At 43.9% G+C, this 14394-nt stretch overlaps 1 protein-coding gene and 1 long non-coding RNA gene across 3 annotated transcripts in view; one reads left to right on the top strand and one right to left on the bottom strand.

Moving 5' to 3' along the window:
• The window catches only part of PLA1A (phospholipase A1 member A), a 48069-nt gene that overhangs the window by 3746 nt on the left and 29929 nt on the right, over positions 1 to 14394 (bottom strand). The gene's annotated exons all lie outside the window — the stretch shown is intronic.
• On the top strand, positions 6350 to 14095 carry LOC133236683 (uncharacterized). Its single transcript, XR_009732992.1, has 2 exons — positions 6350 to 10698; positions 13784 to 14095. It is a non-coding gene; the product is annotated as an uncharacterized LOC133236683 (long non-coding RNA).

Genomic DNA, 14394 nt, shown 5'->3' with positions numbered 1-14394 from the left:
ACTGTGCCAGTCCTTAGTGGAAAGCCTTAACATGAGTGGTTGAAACCACTACAAGAGCTGTAACAGTTCAGCAGGTGTCACTTCCCATTTCTGGGATTGGGAAGGGTTCACAGCAAAGTTGATTTTAAGCTATGTCTTAAAAGCTAGAGAAAGGAAGGCAAAACAGAAGCAATTCAGGTAAAGGGTGCATGTAAGTCAAAGTCTGTGGGCTGGTGGTACAAGGAAGGCATGCTTGCAGAAGAGAAGCAATATCTCCCAGTGACTGGCTATGGAGCCCGAACTCTGCAAGGCAGTGGGACGTGAACCTGGACATGGTATTCTCAAAGCAGCATGGAGGGAGGTTGTGTTCAGTGCACACCATGGGGTCTGGCAGAGTGTAGCTGTTTCTCCAATATTCATGTTCTGAGGGACTTGAGAAAACAAAGCCAGGAGAATAGTCAAGGCCGCTGAAATGGTCACTGGGTTGTGAGGTACTGTTAGCAAATGCATGTCTGTGTGCTTGATACACAGCGAGACCAAACAATTAAAAAAAAAAAAAGTTGGAGTTTGGAGTAGAGAAAGGTTTATTGAAGGGCCATACAAAGAGATGACAGTTGGCTCATGCCTTAACACCCCTAAACTCCCAGAAAGCTTTCAGCAAAGCCCTTTTCTAGGAAAGGTGAGGGGATGTGGTTAGTTGTTGCAAACTTCTTGGTGTCTGATCATTTGTTCTTGAGGTCAGGTCACAGTCAGATAATGATGTTTCTGTAAATCTCCACCAAACAAACATTACTTTCTGTTTTGACTAGAAAGAACAAGATCCCAAGGTTCAGCTTTTACCCTCTGAGGTCCAGGCCCTGGCTAAAAGTAGCAGGTCTCTGCGGGGCTAGTTACCCTGCTGGGAGCGTTGGTCCAGCACCCAGTCTGGGTCCTCATGCCTGTGCCCAGGCCTGGCTGATGAGGCAGATCTCAGCTGGAAGCACCCTCAGGGCCAGGTCCCAGACCCTGCCCAGCCATCATCACTGAGGAAACAAGGCACCCGGGTCCCAGCCAGTCCTCAGGCTTTTCATTTAAACTGGAGAGAATTACTTGCATAGGATCACTAGGAATATATATTGTAGCAAATACCAATCAGGTTAATTCCTAGCTCACAACAATTGCCCTTCTTTGAGAAGGGCAACCACAGAGGTGGGGCTGAAGTTATGATGTGCAGTGTCCTTGCAACTTAACCCTGGCCTCTGGCCACCTCCTAGAGGTAGACAGCTGATCTCAGCTATACCAATTTTTGAAACTTGGAGAGACTGAAGTTGGTTGAAGCTGTTACCTTAATAGCAGTATCCTTATACTCTAGGTGCTGAGGCCTCCATAGACTGTGACCCATTGAGACTGTCGTCACCATTAGGTAATGGAGCTGGGTCTGGGCCTGGCCAGTGCCGACTATGGAGAGGGATCTGGAGCTCTGTAGAACACAGACCTCAGCCTGTTCCTGGGTCCCCCAGCTGAACCCACCCACCTAAGGCCTGGAGGGCTGCAGAGAAAAGGCTGAGAGCTACCTCCCACCACACTCTTTGCAGGGAGAGAACCACTGCAAGGCTGACTGTTGGTGGAGTGGGATCCCTAACTGTGGCACTAAGGGTCTCCCAATATTAGTCTCGAGATAATAGCTGCACACCTGCTCCGCCCCTATTACAGTACCAGGGCCAGAGAATGTGATGGCCATGGGAAGAGATACCTGTGAAAGACTCTGGGTAGAACTTCCTGGGAGGGGAGTCAAGTCCACCTTAGAGATTCTGGGCCTTCTTCCCTGAATATTCTGAACACTCTGGTTTCCTGTAGATGCCCTCACAAATCCTGATAACTGAAGAAATGCTCTCAGCAGTTTCATTTCTAATTGTCATTGAATTTATGCACTTACACGTGTCTTCTACTCAGAAATTTCCCTGGAGATCATGGGATTTTATTTCACTTTTGGTTCACTTCTCTGACGTTAGCCTTCCCACGAGCCCTCCTCTGCACAGCACATGATTGCCACTGTCAACAGACAGATACTCAATGGCCTGGAATTGCCCTCTGTCAGCCCTGAACCCTATGCATCCCACAAGGCTGGTGCAAACATCCCCTCCCTGCCCACTCTCGCACCATTTCCCTCCAGCTCTGTTAGTATCAGTCTCCACAGGACTTGAAGATCCTATGGGGTTGCCTTGTTCAGCCTCCTCTCTCCCTAGGCTTCCTCTGGAGGCACCAAAGGGCCATGCAGACTATGACCTATGGCCATGGTCTCGCGGTGCACTGGTGTTTAAGTGGCACCGATTGGAGCTTTGTTAAGTTCAGCTGCTACTCATTTAAGCGTGGGTCAGATAAAACTCTTGGGATTTTAGCACTTCTAGTTCTGCTTTCCAGTTTTCTTTTGCTTCTGTCCACTATTCAACTTTCTCTTTGACTCGTGTGTGGCTGAGGATGGAGGTCCTTTCTGTTTGGTGTCTTGGGGCTCAGGCCTGGTGTCCCCATCTCCTGCCCTGGACAGCTTGGCCTTCATCCTCCTCCCTGAAGTGTCTGAGAGGAAAACATTGGCGACTTCTCCATTCTCCAGTTTGGTTTCTTCTCTTCCTTGTTTCTTGTAACTGTTACCGAGCACAAGGTCTGTGTGCCTGCTGCATAGTGAGGCCAAATATACCAAATTCCAGAATTTGGAGCAAATAAAGGTTTATTGCAGGGCCCCGCAAGGAGATGGGTGGCTTATATCTTAAAAACCCCAAACTCCCCCAAAGCAAAGCCCTTTTTCTAGGAAAGGAGAAGGAAGGGCATGGTTAGTTGTAGACTTCTTTGTGTCTTTGTACCCTGGGTCAGGAAGATCCCCTGGAGAAGGAAATGGCAACCCACTCCAGTACTCTTGCCTGGAAAATTCCATGGATGGAGGAGCCTGGTAGGGTACCGTCCATGGGGTCCCAAAGAGTCGGACACGACTGAGCAACTTCACTTTCACTTTTCACTTTATTTGTGTCAGATCCTTAATTCTGGAGATTAGTTACGGTCAGTTAACTATGTTCTTGTAAAACTCCACCAAACAGTCTGTTCTGACAAGGAAGGGCAAGGTCCCAAGACTCAAAGTTCACCTTCCAAGGTCCAGGCCCTGGCTAAGAGGAGGTGGGGTGGAGGGGGGGGGGGGGGCTTGGGGGAGGGGTCCCTGCATTGGCCGGTTACACTGCCCAGGAACGTTAGTCCAGCACCCAATCGGGGTCCTCCTCCCAGTGCTGAAGAAGCAGATCTCAACTGGTGGCTCCCTCAGGGCCAGGTCCCCAGACCCTGCCCAGCCATCATCGCTGAGGGAGCCAGGCGTCCAGGACCCAAATAGCCCTCAGCCTCCTCAGGCCACCCAAATAGCATTTAGGGGGCCAGATCCCGTAGACTGCCGCTGATATTAGGTCACAGAGGCAGGAATGGGGGCGAGGTTCACTACTACCTCAAGGCCTGGGACCAGCCAGTGTGTGTGGCCTGTGGAGGGCTCTAGAGCCCTGCAGGACACAGCTCCAAGCCTGTTCCGCAGACCTCTTAGCTCACCGGGTGAGCTGGAGGGCCCCAGAGAAGCCAGGACCCACCTCTTAACCTCACTTTCCTTTGGACAACCACCACTCCTCTGACCACTGGCAGAGCAGTGCTACTAACGGTTGCTCGCTCTGGGGAGGGATTACTGTGACTCCGACCAATGACCAAGTGGCACCGCTAACGGTTGCTCATTGACAGTTGCCGGTTGGGGGTGCAGTCTACTGCGGGTGCCGACCAATGGCTAAGCGGGACCACTAATCACCGCTCGAATCTTCTGGCTTAGTGGTCTCACAGCAACCGTTGCCTGGTAACAGGTTGCTGGGTCAGGCCAGCCACAACAGCTGCGCGCTAGGGGCTGTGCACTGCCCCACTGCATCAGGTAACTTGATTCCTCACTATTCTCGGCTCCCCTTCTGTTTCTTTCCTTTCCCCCCTTCCTAATTTATTTCAACGTCTGTTTCCTTAGTCACAAACATAAACATTAGAAAGAAAAAAAAAAAAAAGCACCCTGTTTATACTGTTATTTTATCTAACCTAGTAAACTCCAATTTAATGCAACTAAATATGGATATATATTTGAGAAGGCCTTTATTTTGTGGGTGTGTGAGCATGTAATTCCAGCTTCCAGCCTAGGATCCTCAGGCCAAGCTAAAGAAGCACCCCCTAGCAGAGTCTCAGACATCAGAACTGCCAAGGGATGGTTTAGCCCCGGAAACCCTGAGATCCAGTGAGGAATTATGGAAACCCTAGCCCTTTTCCTTCATCATCCGCTTCCACTATGTCTAATGCATGCTTCTTTGTTTGCAGTGATTGCACTTATTTGTTTATTTAGAGCAATGATTACTTGTTTAGATCAATGATTCCCAAATCTGACTGCATATTAAAATAAACTGAGAAGTTTTTAAAAACACCAATGCCATAGACAAAAGAAGACAGCCCCAAGAGTTGTTAATTGTTGAAGCTGGATAGCAGGTATATGGAAATTCATTATTCTATATTTCTAATTTTATATGTGTTTGAAATGTCTCATAACAAAAATGTTTGAAATATAAATATATAAAACAATATAAAACTGGTCCTATAGCAAACCAGTTACAATTGAATTTCGAGGGCCCCTGGGCTTAGTTAGAATCTGTAGTTCTAAATGCTTCCCAGGGGTTCTGAGGATTGAGATGGGGCCATGGGGACATGAAGAGGATTGAAGGGATTATAGTAGCTGCCTCTGGACTGTGAGCTTAGGTGAAATGTCAGATGACTTCCCCTAAAGTATTTATTCCTGATTTAGATAATTGATCAAACATTCCTAGAATGGTGACTAAAGGTGACTCATGTATCACACTGTTTAGCTGAAGTATTTTGTAAACTATTTTTATTTGTTTATTTTTATTTTTGGCTGTTGTGGGTCTTGATTGCTGCACGGGCTTTTCTCTAGTTGTGGTGAGTGGGACTACTCCCTAGCTGTGGTGCCCGGCTTTCTCATTGCAGTGGCTTCTCTTGATGAGAAACATGGGCTCTAGGGCACGTGGGCTTCAGTAGTTGCAGCTCATGGGCTCTCGAGCACAGGCCCAACAGTTGTGGTGCATGGGCTTGGTTGCTCCGCAGTACGTTGGATCCTTCCAGATCAGGATTGAACTCGTGTCTCCTACACTGGTAGGCGGATTCTTTACCAGAGCCACCAGGGAAGCCCTAGCTGAAGTATTTTAAAGTAAATTATAGACCACCAACACTGGCACGTGATGGCTCACTTATGAGCTAATGAGTGAGTTTCTGAAGAGAATAGTCCTTTCCATTTTATTTGTATTTGCATTCCCAGCGTCTAGCACATGGCCAGACATTTTGTCATTATAAGTAAATGTTAGTTTTTTTTTAAGAAGATGAGAATGACATAAGTAGACATTGGGTTAAGACACCATGTTAATGTAGGGGTAAGAATATGAAGCTCTGGGGCTGGATTGCCTGGTTTCAGATTTCAGCTCTGCCATGTAACCTCTTCATTCACTGTCTAGGAACTTTACTGCTCAGCCCCTTACCTTGTTCATATGTTAAATAGTACAAAAAAAAAAAAAAAAAAAGAACCTATATCATATGTTTGTTGTAAGAGTTTAAGTATATATACTTAAACATGCCTGGGACATAGTAAGCATTCAGTTATGTTGTAGTTCTTAAGAAGAAGATTGCCTTCAGAATGGTGCCTGATACATGGTACATCATTGGCTTATAGTAAACGTTTGCTGAATGAGTGAATATTCTGGTTTTATGATTATTTGTCTCCAGTTTTACCCATTTCACTGTACTCTCCAGTGAAACTGCTGTACGAAATACAGCAGAGGGTAACTTCTGAATTGAAGGTTGGGTTGAGAGTCAAAGGAAGTAATCCTGAGGTTGTGTAGTTTCAGTTTCAAGCCCAAACCAGGAGGGCTGAGTGAACACTGTGGGAGTTTTAAAGTTGAGAGGCCTGGTGATTGCAAGAGAGAAGGGATGTTTCTAGTTAAGTCAGTCTGATCCCAGTGCCTTGAAGAGGGGTGCCATATATGAGGCTGCTCTTCATAGGGTATTTACCTAGATTTCTTCCCACCTCTCCACCTTCCAGCTCTGTCTAAACTAAGAATCTGTACTGGCTTAGGCCTGGATAAATGATCCACAGCTTCAAGGCAGCAGCAAGGATTTACTTCCGGATAAACACTGTCCCTTGTTTATCTTCAAAATGTTATTAAAGCTCACACTCACATGTAATGAAGAGCCATTTAAATTTATCAAAACCCAATAGAAATGCCCAAGTTTGGAAGTACAATATAAATGGGAGAATTGCTATGCTTTCCTCTAGTGGCTAACAGCTTTGGGAAATTCCCTGAATCTTTTTGGATCTTGGTTTCCTCCTCTGACACTCTGTGGCTTGATGACTAATGTGAAAGGTTATTTAAAGAACATAATAATAATAATTATAGTGAATCAATTCATCAGGGGCTAAGGATTTCTTTTGCTAAAGAGTAAGAAAGAAATCAAGGAAAAGAGATAAGAATTTAGCCACAAAGTTCCAGAAGTCTAGGTTAAGAAGTTAAGTGAAAGTGAAATGTGAAGTCGCTCAGTCGTGTCCGACTCTGCGACCCCATGGACGGTAGCCTACCAGGCTCTTCCCTCCATGGGATTCTCCAGGCAAGAGTACTAGAGTGGGTTGCCATTTCCTTCTCCAGGGGGTTTTCCCGACTCAGGGATTGAACCAGGGTCTCCCGTATTCCAGGCAGATGCTTTAACCTCTGAGCCACCAGGGAAGCCATGAAGCCCTTATTCTAAGGACATCAGTGAAAATTATGGAGCAGGAGACTGGTAAGTTTAAAAAGAGTTTGTAGGGTTATCTGGCCCAGGTAAATAGAATGGACTAGAGGAGAAAGAAGCTGGGGGAAAAGAGACTAGTTTGAGTTTGGTGTCAGATCCAGGGTCTTACCACATATCTGAGGGAACAGACAGGAGGGGACAGATAACAGACAATTTTTTAAGAAACAGATTTTTTTTTTTTTTTTTTAATTTTAGCAAGTGCTGTGATGTTCTGAGTCAAAGATGACTCAGGCCTCAAGCCTGGAGATTGGATGATGGTGGTGGCTATTACACTAAGGAGAGGAAGAATAACTTTGGGGGAGATGTTGATTTGATTTTGCATGAATTGAGTTTGGGTTGCTGTCAATATACTGAATGGCCACAAAAATTAAACAGTATGGTTTCATAAATAAGAGGGTAAATACTGAGGATCAGGGAGGATTTTAAGGCCTTCAAACAGGCATGGAAAGACTCAGGTACAGCAATGTTCCCATCACCTCTAAACTCTCCTCTAGAAGGAGGAAGCCATCTCTTCTGGAGAAGAGGCAGGACTGAGATGATCACCACTGAGCTTGGGTGTGCTCAAAAGTGAGGTCAGAGGTGTGTTTAAGGCTAGGGAAAGCAGTACGTCACTTTCAGAATGTCACTTCAGTTCATTTCAGTTCAGTTCAGTCGCTCAGTCGTCTCCGACTGACTCTTTGCGACCCCATGAATCGCAGCACGCCAGGCCTCCCTGTCCATCACCAACTCCCAGAGTTCACCCAGACTCATGTCCATCGAATCAGTGATGCCATTCAGCCATCTCATCCTCTGTCGTCCCCTTCTCCTCCTGCCCCCAATCCCTCCCAGCATCAGAGTCTTTTCCAATGAGTCAACTCTTCACATGAGGTGGCCAAAGTACTGGAGTTTCAGCTTTAACATCATTCCTTCCAAAGAAATCCCAGGGCTGATCTCCTTCAGAATGGACTGGTTTGATCTCCTTGCAGTCCAAGGGACTCTCAAGAGTCTTCTCCAACACCACAGTTCAAAAGCATCAATTCTTCGGTGCTCAGCCTTCTTCACAGTCCAACTCTCACATCCATACATGACCACAGGAAAAACCATAGCCTTGACTAGACAAACCTTTGTTGGCAAAGTAATGTCTCTGCTTTTGAATATGCTGTCTAGGTTGGTCATAACTTTCCTTCCAAGGAGTAAGCATCTTTTAATTTCATGGCTGCAGTCACCATCTGCAGAGATTTTGGAGCCCCAAAAAATAAAGTCTGATGCTGTTTCCCCTGTTTCCCCATCTATTCCCCAAACACTCAACAAGAAAATCAAGGACTGGATGAGAATGCAGCAATTTGGGAAGAGTTGTATTTATATTTATATGCACAACCAGAGCTTTCCTCTGCAGAGATTTTTAAAGGTTAAAGTGTAACAATGGCAGGTGAAATTTTAAAACAAGTTGAATAAATGAAGGCCATTCCTAAAACTTATGAAAAGACACCAACCTTTAGAGTCAAGCCTCTCTGTGCCTTATCCTCTCTCTTTGTCTATATCCTTAGAGCATTATCTTTAATTAAAAGAGCTTTTATTGCATGCTTACGATGTGGAAGACACAGAGAAAGAGAAAACATAGCCTGATCAACATGGAATAAGCTATTCACCACCATTGCAAGGCTGCACAGATACCAACTGTAATGACCTGTGAGTGGCCGGGCTTCCCAGAGGAGAGAGCTGGAAGTGGACCCAGAATGACTGGCAGAGTCTGAATGGAGGTAGCAGCAGCTGCAAAGGCTTGGAGAAGGCATTGTCCACAGTATCTTTTAGGGGATACTGGCTTAAGCACACTCGGGGGAATGGCAAGTAATTTTAGTTAGATAGAATGGGGCCAGACTGAGGAGATCTTTCTTTAGAGACATTGGTTAAGACATCTAAGTTCTAGAAACCAACTGAGCAAGTTTATATGCACAACCGTATAATGTGGTGGTTAGAGCCCAGATGACAGACAGCTTGGTGTGAACCCTGAACCTAGTTGTCTAACCATGGACAAGTTGTTTAATTTTCCTGTCCCTCAGTTTTCTTATATGTAAAATGAAGTAATACATACAATTGTTGGGAGGATTATATAAGACAATTTATGTAAAGGGATTAGAATGCTAAATGCTCAGGAAGTTTTAGCTTTTCACTTTCTCTTTCATAACTTTTAATATTAGTTGAATTTTGGGACTTCCCTGGTGGTCCAGTGACTAAGACTCCATGTTCCCAAAGCAAAGGCTTGGTCAGAGAAGTAGATCCCGTATGCTGCATTGAAGATCAAAGATCCCATGTACCTAAGACCTAGCACAGCCAAATAAATATTTTTTTAAATTAGTTGAATTTTATAATCATAACAACAATAGCCTTCATTTTTAAAAGTTCATCACAGCTCACCTACAGGAAATTTCACTGCTCTGAGGACTACTGTGTCTAAATGAATGTCATTTTTAAAAGGTAATAAAATTTCAGGCCCCTATTCTTCTGAAGGAAAGAGCATTATTCCAATTTCATGGATGGCCAACTGGTTGGCCAACTTGGAAAGTGTTGAATACCATGTGGTAACTCCAGAGGAGAAATTTGGGTTACTGATCTTAGGTGAAGCAATTACTTGAATAAGTAGTTGAAAAGAAACTATTTCTTTCAACCATTGTCAGAATGTATGTAAATTGATATGACATTTTTGGAAAGTAATCCAGCACTACTAAACTTTTGCTGTATCTGTTGACCCAGCTATTCTCACCAAAGAAATATAGAAATAAATTTACAAAATACTTATTGCAGCATCATTTGTAATTGAAGAAAACTGGAAACAGCCTTAATATTCATCCCAAGAAAGTGGCTGGCTAAATTATGGTATGACCATGCTCTGGAATGTATATATTCAGGGAATAAATTAAGTCTGTGTATGGCCCAGGAGGAATATTCATGATATATTGTGAATAACAAAGGAAAATTACAGAATATAGTGTGTGCTATGATTTCATCTTTGTTTAAAAAAAAAAAAAAAACCCAAACAAAAAAAGTCCAATAATCATGTGTGTATATATTTGTATTGATGTGGAAAGATATATAGGACATACATCAAGCTATTGACACTCATTACCTTGGGGTCATGGAAACCATAAAGTGTGTCTACAATCTGACTTGTCAAAATGAACATGTATTGGTTTGGGGGTGAACGTAACAGGGAGACCAAGGTTGAAAAGAAATCACTCAACTGCTTTAAATCAACCACACTATTCAGACCTTGAATTATAATCTTGCTTTAGAAAGACTTCACTGGGTAACTGGGGTCTTTATTCAGTGATCACTAGATAATCCCAAAGAGAAGGTTAGAAGATGGTGGGTACATATATTCTCTCCAGTAACCAGAAAGCAGAGACTCTAAAATTAGAGATCAGGAAGTTTGATGTTGATTCCCAGCAAAGAATAATTCACTAAAAAGTTTGCTGGGATGTATTTAGATAATAAAATAGCAATTATTAGGAGCCTGCATTTCTAGGAATTAAGTCATGCTAAAGTTAAATTAATCATATTTTAATCAGGGTATTGTTGTATATATAAAGAATTGAAACTTTTCTCATAATATGTAAGTACCAAGGTAAACATGAGTTAGAAATATATACAAAAGTCCAGAGTATTGATTGATCTTAATTACATTTGATTAAGATAAATCAATTTGTTGGTTTCAATTTGTTATCTCTGCTTCCCTGGTGGTTCAGTTGGTAAAGGATCTGCCTGCAATGAAGGAGACCTGAGTTCGAACCCTGGGTTGGGAAGATCTCCTGGAGAAAGGAATGGCAACCCACTCCAGTATTCTTGCCTGGAGAATTCCATGGACAGGTGAGCCTGGGGAGCTACAGTCCATGGGGTCGCAAAGAATCAGAGACAAATGAGCAACTAACACAGAAGTAGGTCTCTACCCTTGGCCTCCTTTCAAGTTCTTATCTATAGATATAGGAGTCTACAAAAAACGTCATATATATCTACATATAGATATAGATTTAAATGACATAAAGCTTAGAGGGAGCACTAAGTATTCCTTAAGATAAGATTAGGATGTGAAAAATTTCTGATGGGTTGGAGAGACTACAATAATAATATGTGAAGGAATTGCGTTACATGGAAAGTTCATTCAGGTTCAAAAAATTAACTCCACAAGAAAGCAAGCAATCTGGATCAATACCGATTTTTAAACTCTGAAGAACTATAGGTAACCCTAAAGCAACTCTTGGGTGACGCAATGGAGGATTAACAAAGAACAAATGAGCCACGTGCCGTCGGGGGAAGAAGCCTAGTAAATGGAGCCCACTCTGGGGACTGCAGTACAAACTGAACATACTCAGAATAGTAGCCAGAGAGAAGAAGCCTCCAGAATTAATGCTTTTAGTGTCACATAAGTATAGGGGCCGATTCCTGAATTAAAGAGACGTCACTTTGCCTATAAAGGTCTGTATAATCAAAGCTATGGTTTTTCCAGTGGTCAAGTATGGATGTGAGAGTTGTACCATAAAGAAGGCTGAGTGCCAAGAATTGATGCTTTTGAACTGTGGTGTTGGAGAAGATGCTTGAGAATCCCTTGGACTGCTAGGAGATCAAACCAGCCCATCCTAAATGAAATCAACCCTGAATATCCATTGGAAGGACTGATGCTGAAGCTGAAACTCCAATACTTTGGGCATCTGATTCGAAGAGCCGATTCATTGGAAAAGACCCCAATGCTGGGAAAGATTCAAGGCAAAAGGAGAAGGGGGCGAAAGAGGATAAAATGGTTAGATAGCATCACTGACTCAATGGACATGAATTTGAGCAAACTCTGGGAGACAGTGAAGGACAGGGAAGCCCGGCATGCTGTAGTTCACGGGGTCACAGAGTTGGATCCTACTTAGCAACTGAACAACAACAGTCTCTGTTCATGAAACCCCATCTCAGCGGGAGTTGGGGGTGACATGGGTGTGAATGAGAGACCCACACTCTGCCTTTGCCCTGCCATCAGGCAAGTTCTGTTACCTCTCCCCTTTTCTTAACTCCACACACATCCCACAGACATAAAGGCAGGTTTCCTAGAGCATAGGCAGTGTAGCACATAGACCCAGCATTAAATAACATCAGATCTCATGGTGAATTTGCTAGTCAGGCTCTAAATTTCTTTCAGTCCACTGATCGTATGCACAGAAGAAAGTCTCTGTTTGGTGTTGATAAGTTTTTGACATTTCTCTCACACTTGCTAATTTTTTCTTTTTAATAAGAATAAAGCAGGCCTGGGGCATAGAGCCTTCAGCAAGCCACAGGAGCTAGTTGGAGTTTTTAAACACTGTTATGTTCTCGTATTTATTTTTATAAGGGAAACTGGCTTTCCATGTATGGTAATGATCTAGTTTCTAATGGGGAGCAAAATAAAATGTGAGAGTCTAACAGTGCTTTAAAGTAAGAGAACAGGAAATACAGCCTTATTCAGTTCAGGGTAGGTCTGTCTCTAGGGAGGTTTTTTTTTTTTCCCCTCCCTAAAACCTTATTTAATACATATGCAAAAAAGGATAGTCTTGTAAAACCTTTTTAAAATTAGAAATCAAGTTCCCTGCGATCACTTCTGGCCTTTACATTTCTAGGTTCAGCACAGGGCATTCGGGACAGTCCCTAAATTCAGCTTTCCATTCAGTCACACTGGCGTTTGCTCTGCTTTCTGCCTCCACCCTTTCCTCTAGGGAGGTTCTTGCTGGGAACCTGGGTGGAGTTAAAAAAGGGAAGGATAAAAGGAAAGAAGGGTTTGGGTTTTGAGGGGGAAATAAAACCTCTTAAGTCCATATATTGAAGAAGATTTTTCAAGTTGTTCTACTGACTGGGGTGGACAGTGCTGAAAGCAGAGTGTGTCTGTGAGCGTTCACACTGTGTCACCTGGGCTTTGGACAAGGACTGAAGCGCTCCCTCCTGATGACCTGGGTGACTCAGCCCGGATGCAGCTGCAGCCTGCTGCTTGCATCATTTGCCCAGCCTCTATTGTGGAGAGTGAATTGGCAAGTCAGCAGTTTCCTTTCAAAGCCCGTTTATTTAGGGTTTTTGTTTTTTTTTTTTTTTGTCTCAAACACTATATGTATGCCCATATTCTTCGCAGCATTATTCACAATAGCCAAAAGGTGGAAGCAATCCAAGTGTCCACTGATGGATGAAACAATAAACAAAATGTGGTTTATACACACAATAAAATATTATTCACCCTTGAGAAGGAAGGAAATTCTGACACATGCTGCAATATGGATGAACCATGGAAACATAAGTAAAACAGGCCAGATACAAAGGCATAAACAGTGTATGATTGCATCAGGTATTCTAGAAGAGTAGAATTCATAGAGACAAACATTAGAATGGTGGTTACCAGCATTTGAGGGGAGCGGCAAATGGGGAGTTGTTGGTTAATGGGGACAAAGTTTCAGTCCTGGATGATGAAAAATTTCTGGAGATGGATAGTGGTAATGGCTGCACAACAATGAGGATGTGCTTAATACTACTTAAATTATACACTTAAAAATGGTCAAAATTGTTGTTAAGACTTAAGCCAAACCCAGGTGGCTCAGTGGTTTAAGAATCCGCCTGCCAGTGCAGGAGCTGCAGGAAATGCAGTTCCCATCCCTGAGTTGGGAATATCCCCTGCTCCTCCCACGCCGGTATTCTTGCCTGGAGAATCCCATGGACAAAGGAGCCTGGGGGGCTACAGTCCAGGGGGACTCAAAGAGTTGGACACGACTGGAGCGACTGAGCACACACACAACACAGGCAAAACCATTCAGTGCAGAGGGATCCAGGAGTACCTGGCTATGGAGAAGGTAGTGAAGGTGTGCGCCATGTCTCTCTGTTCCCATGGCCATCCCAGCCATTCCCACCTTCTCTGCTCGGTTTTATACCCCACATCAACGCGCCTCTTGCCTTCCAGCTTCTGGCTGGAGTCACTCAGTGGGCGCACCAACAGGAGAATGAGGGAAGAAAGAAGACTGAGGATGGAGAATCTGTTTACTCGGTTCCCTCTCTGCAGGATTGCTGCCCCCTCACTGACCCTTGACCAGAGGTCCTGCAGATCTGTCTGTCTCCAGACTCTGGTGCTTCCTCCTCTGGCCTCTTCAGACACAGAGCACAGCAGCTCCCACTGCCCCCAGCCCCACAGAACTTGCACTGTCCCTCGTGATTTCCTCACTTCCTGCCAACACCTTTGTAAAGAGTCCTCTTAATAAATTCTCAAACTACACAATTTGAGTGTACCATCTGTTTCTTGTTGGCCTATGGCTTGATACGAGGTTATTTATAAAGATCAAAGTTTTAGAAACACTGACCCAAAGAAAATCCGCCTATATTCCCCAAAGATTGCTCTGAGCTACCGAAACCTCCCAGATACTCAGAGAAGGCAATGGTAAGGGATGGTGAATGGTGTCATCTTCCTCCCCATCCTCCATTCCCTCTCTTATACCAAGTACTTCTTTTCAGTTGCTATTTTAATGCAGAGTATTCAGCATCTAATGTTTTCTCCAATCATGTAGATTGTAAATCACA

The sequence above is a fragment of the Bos javanicus genome, chromosome 1, assembly GCF_032452875.1.
Source record: "Bos javanicus breed banteng chromosome 1, ARS-OSU_banteng_1.0, whole genome shotgun sequence".
In the NCBI taxonomy this organism is placed as follows: Eukaryota; Metazoa; Chordata; class Mammalia; order Artiodactyla; family Bovidae; genus Bos; species Bos javanicus.
The sequence above is the reverse complement of the archived record's forward strand: the minus strand, read 5'-3'. Positions and strand labels throughout refer to the sequence as shown.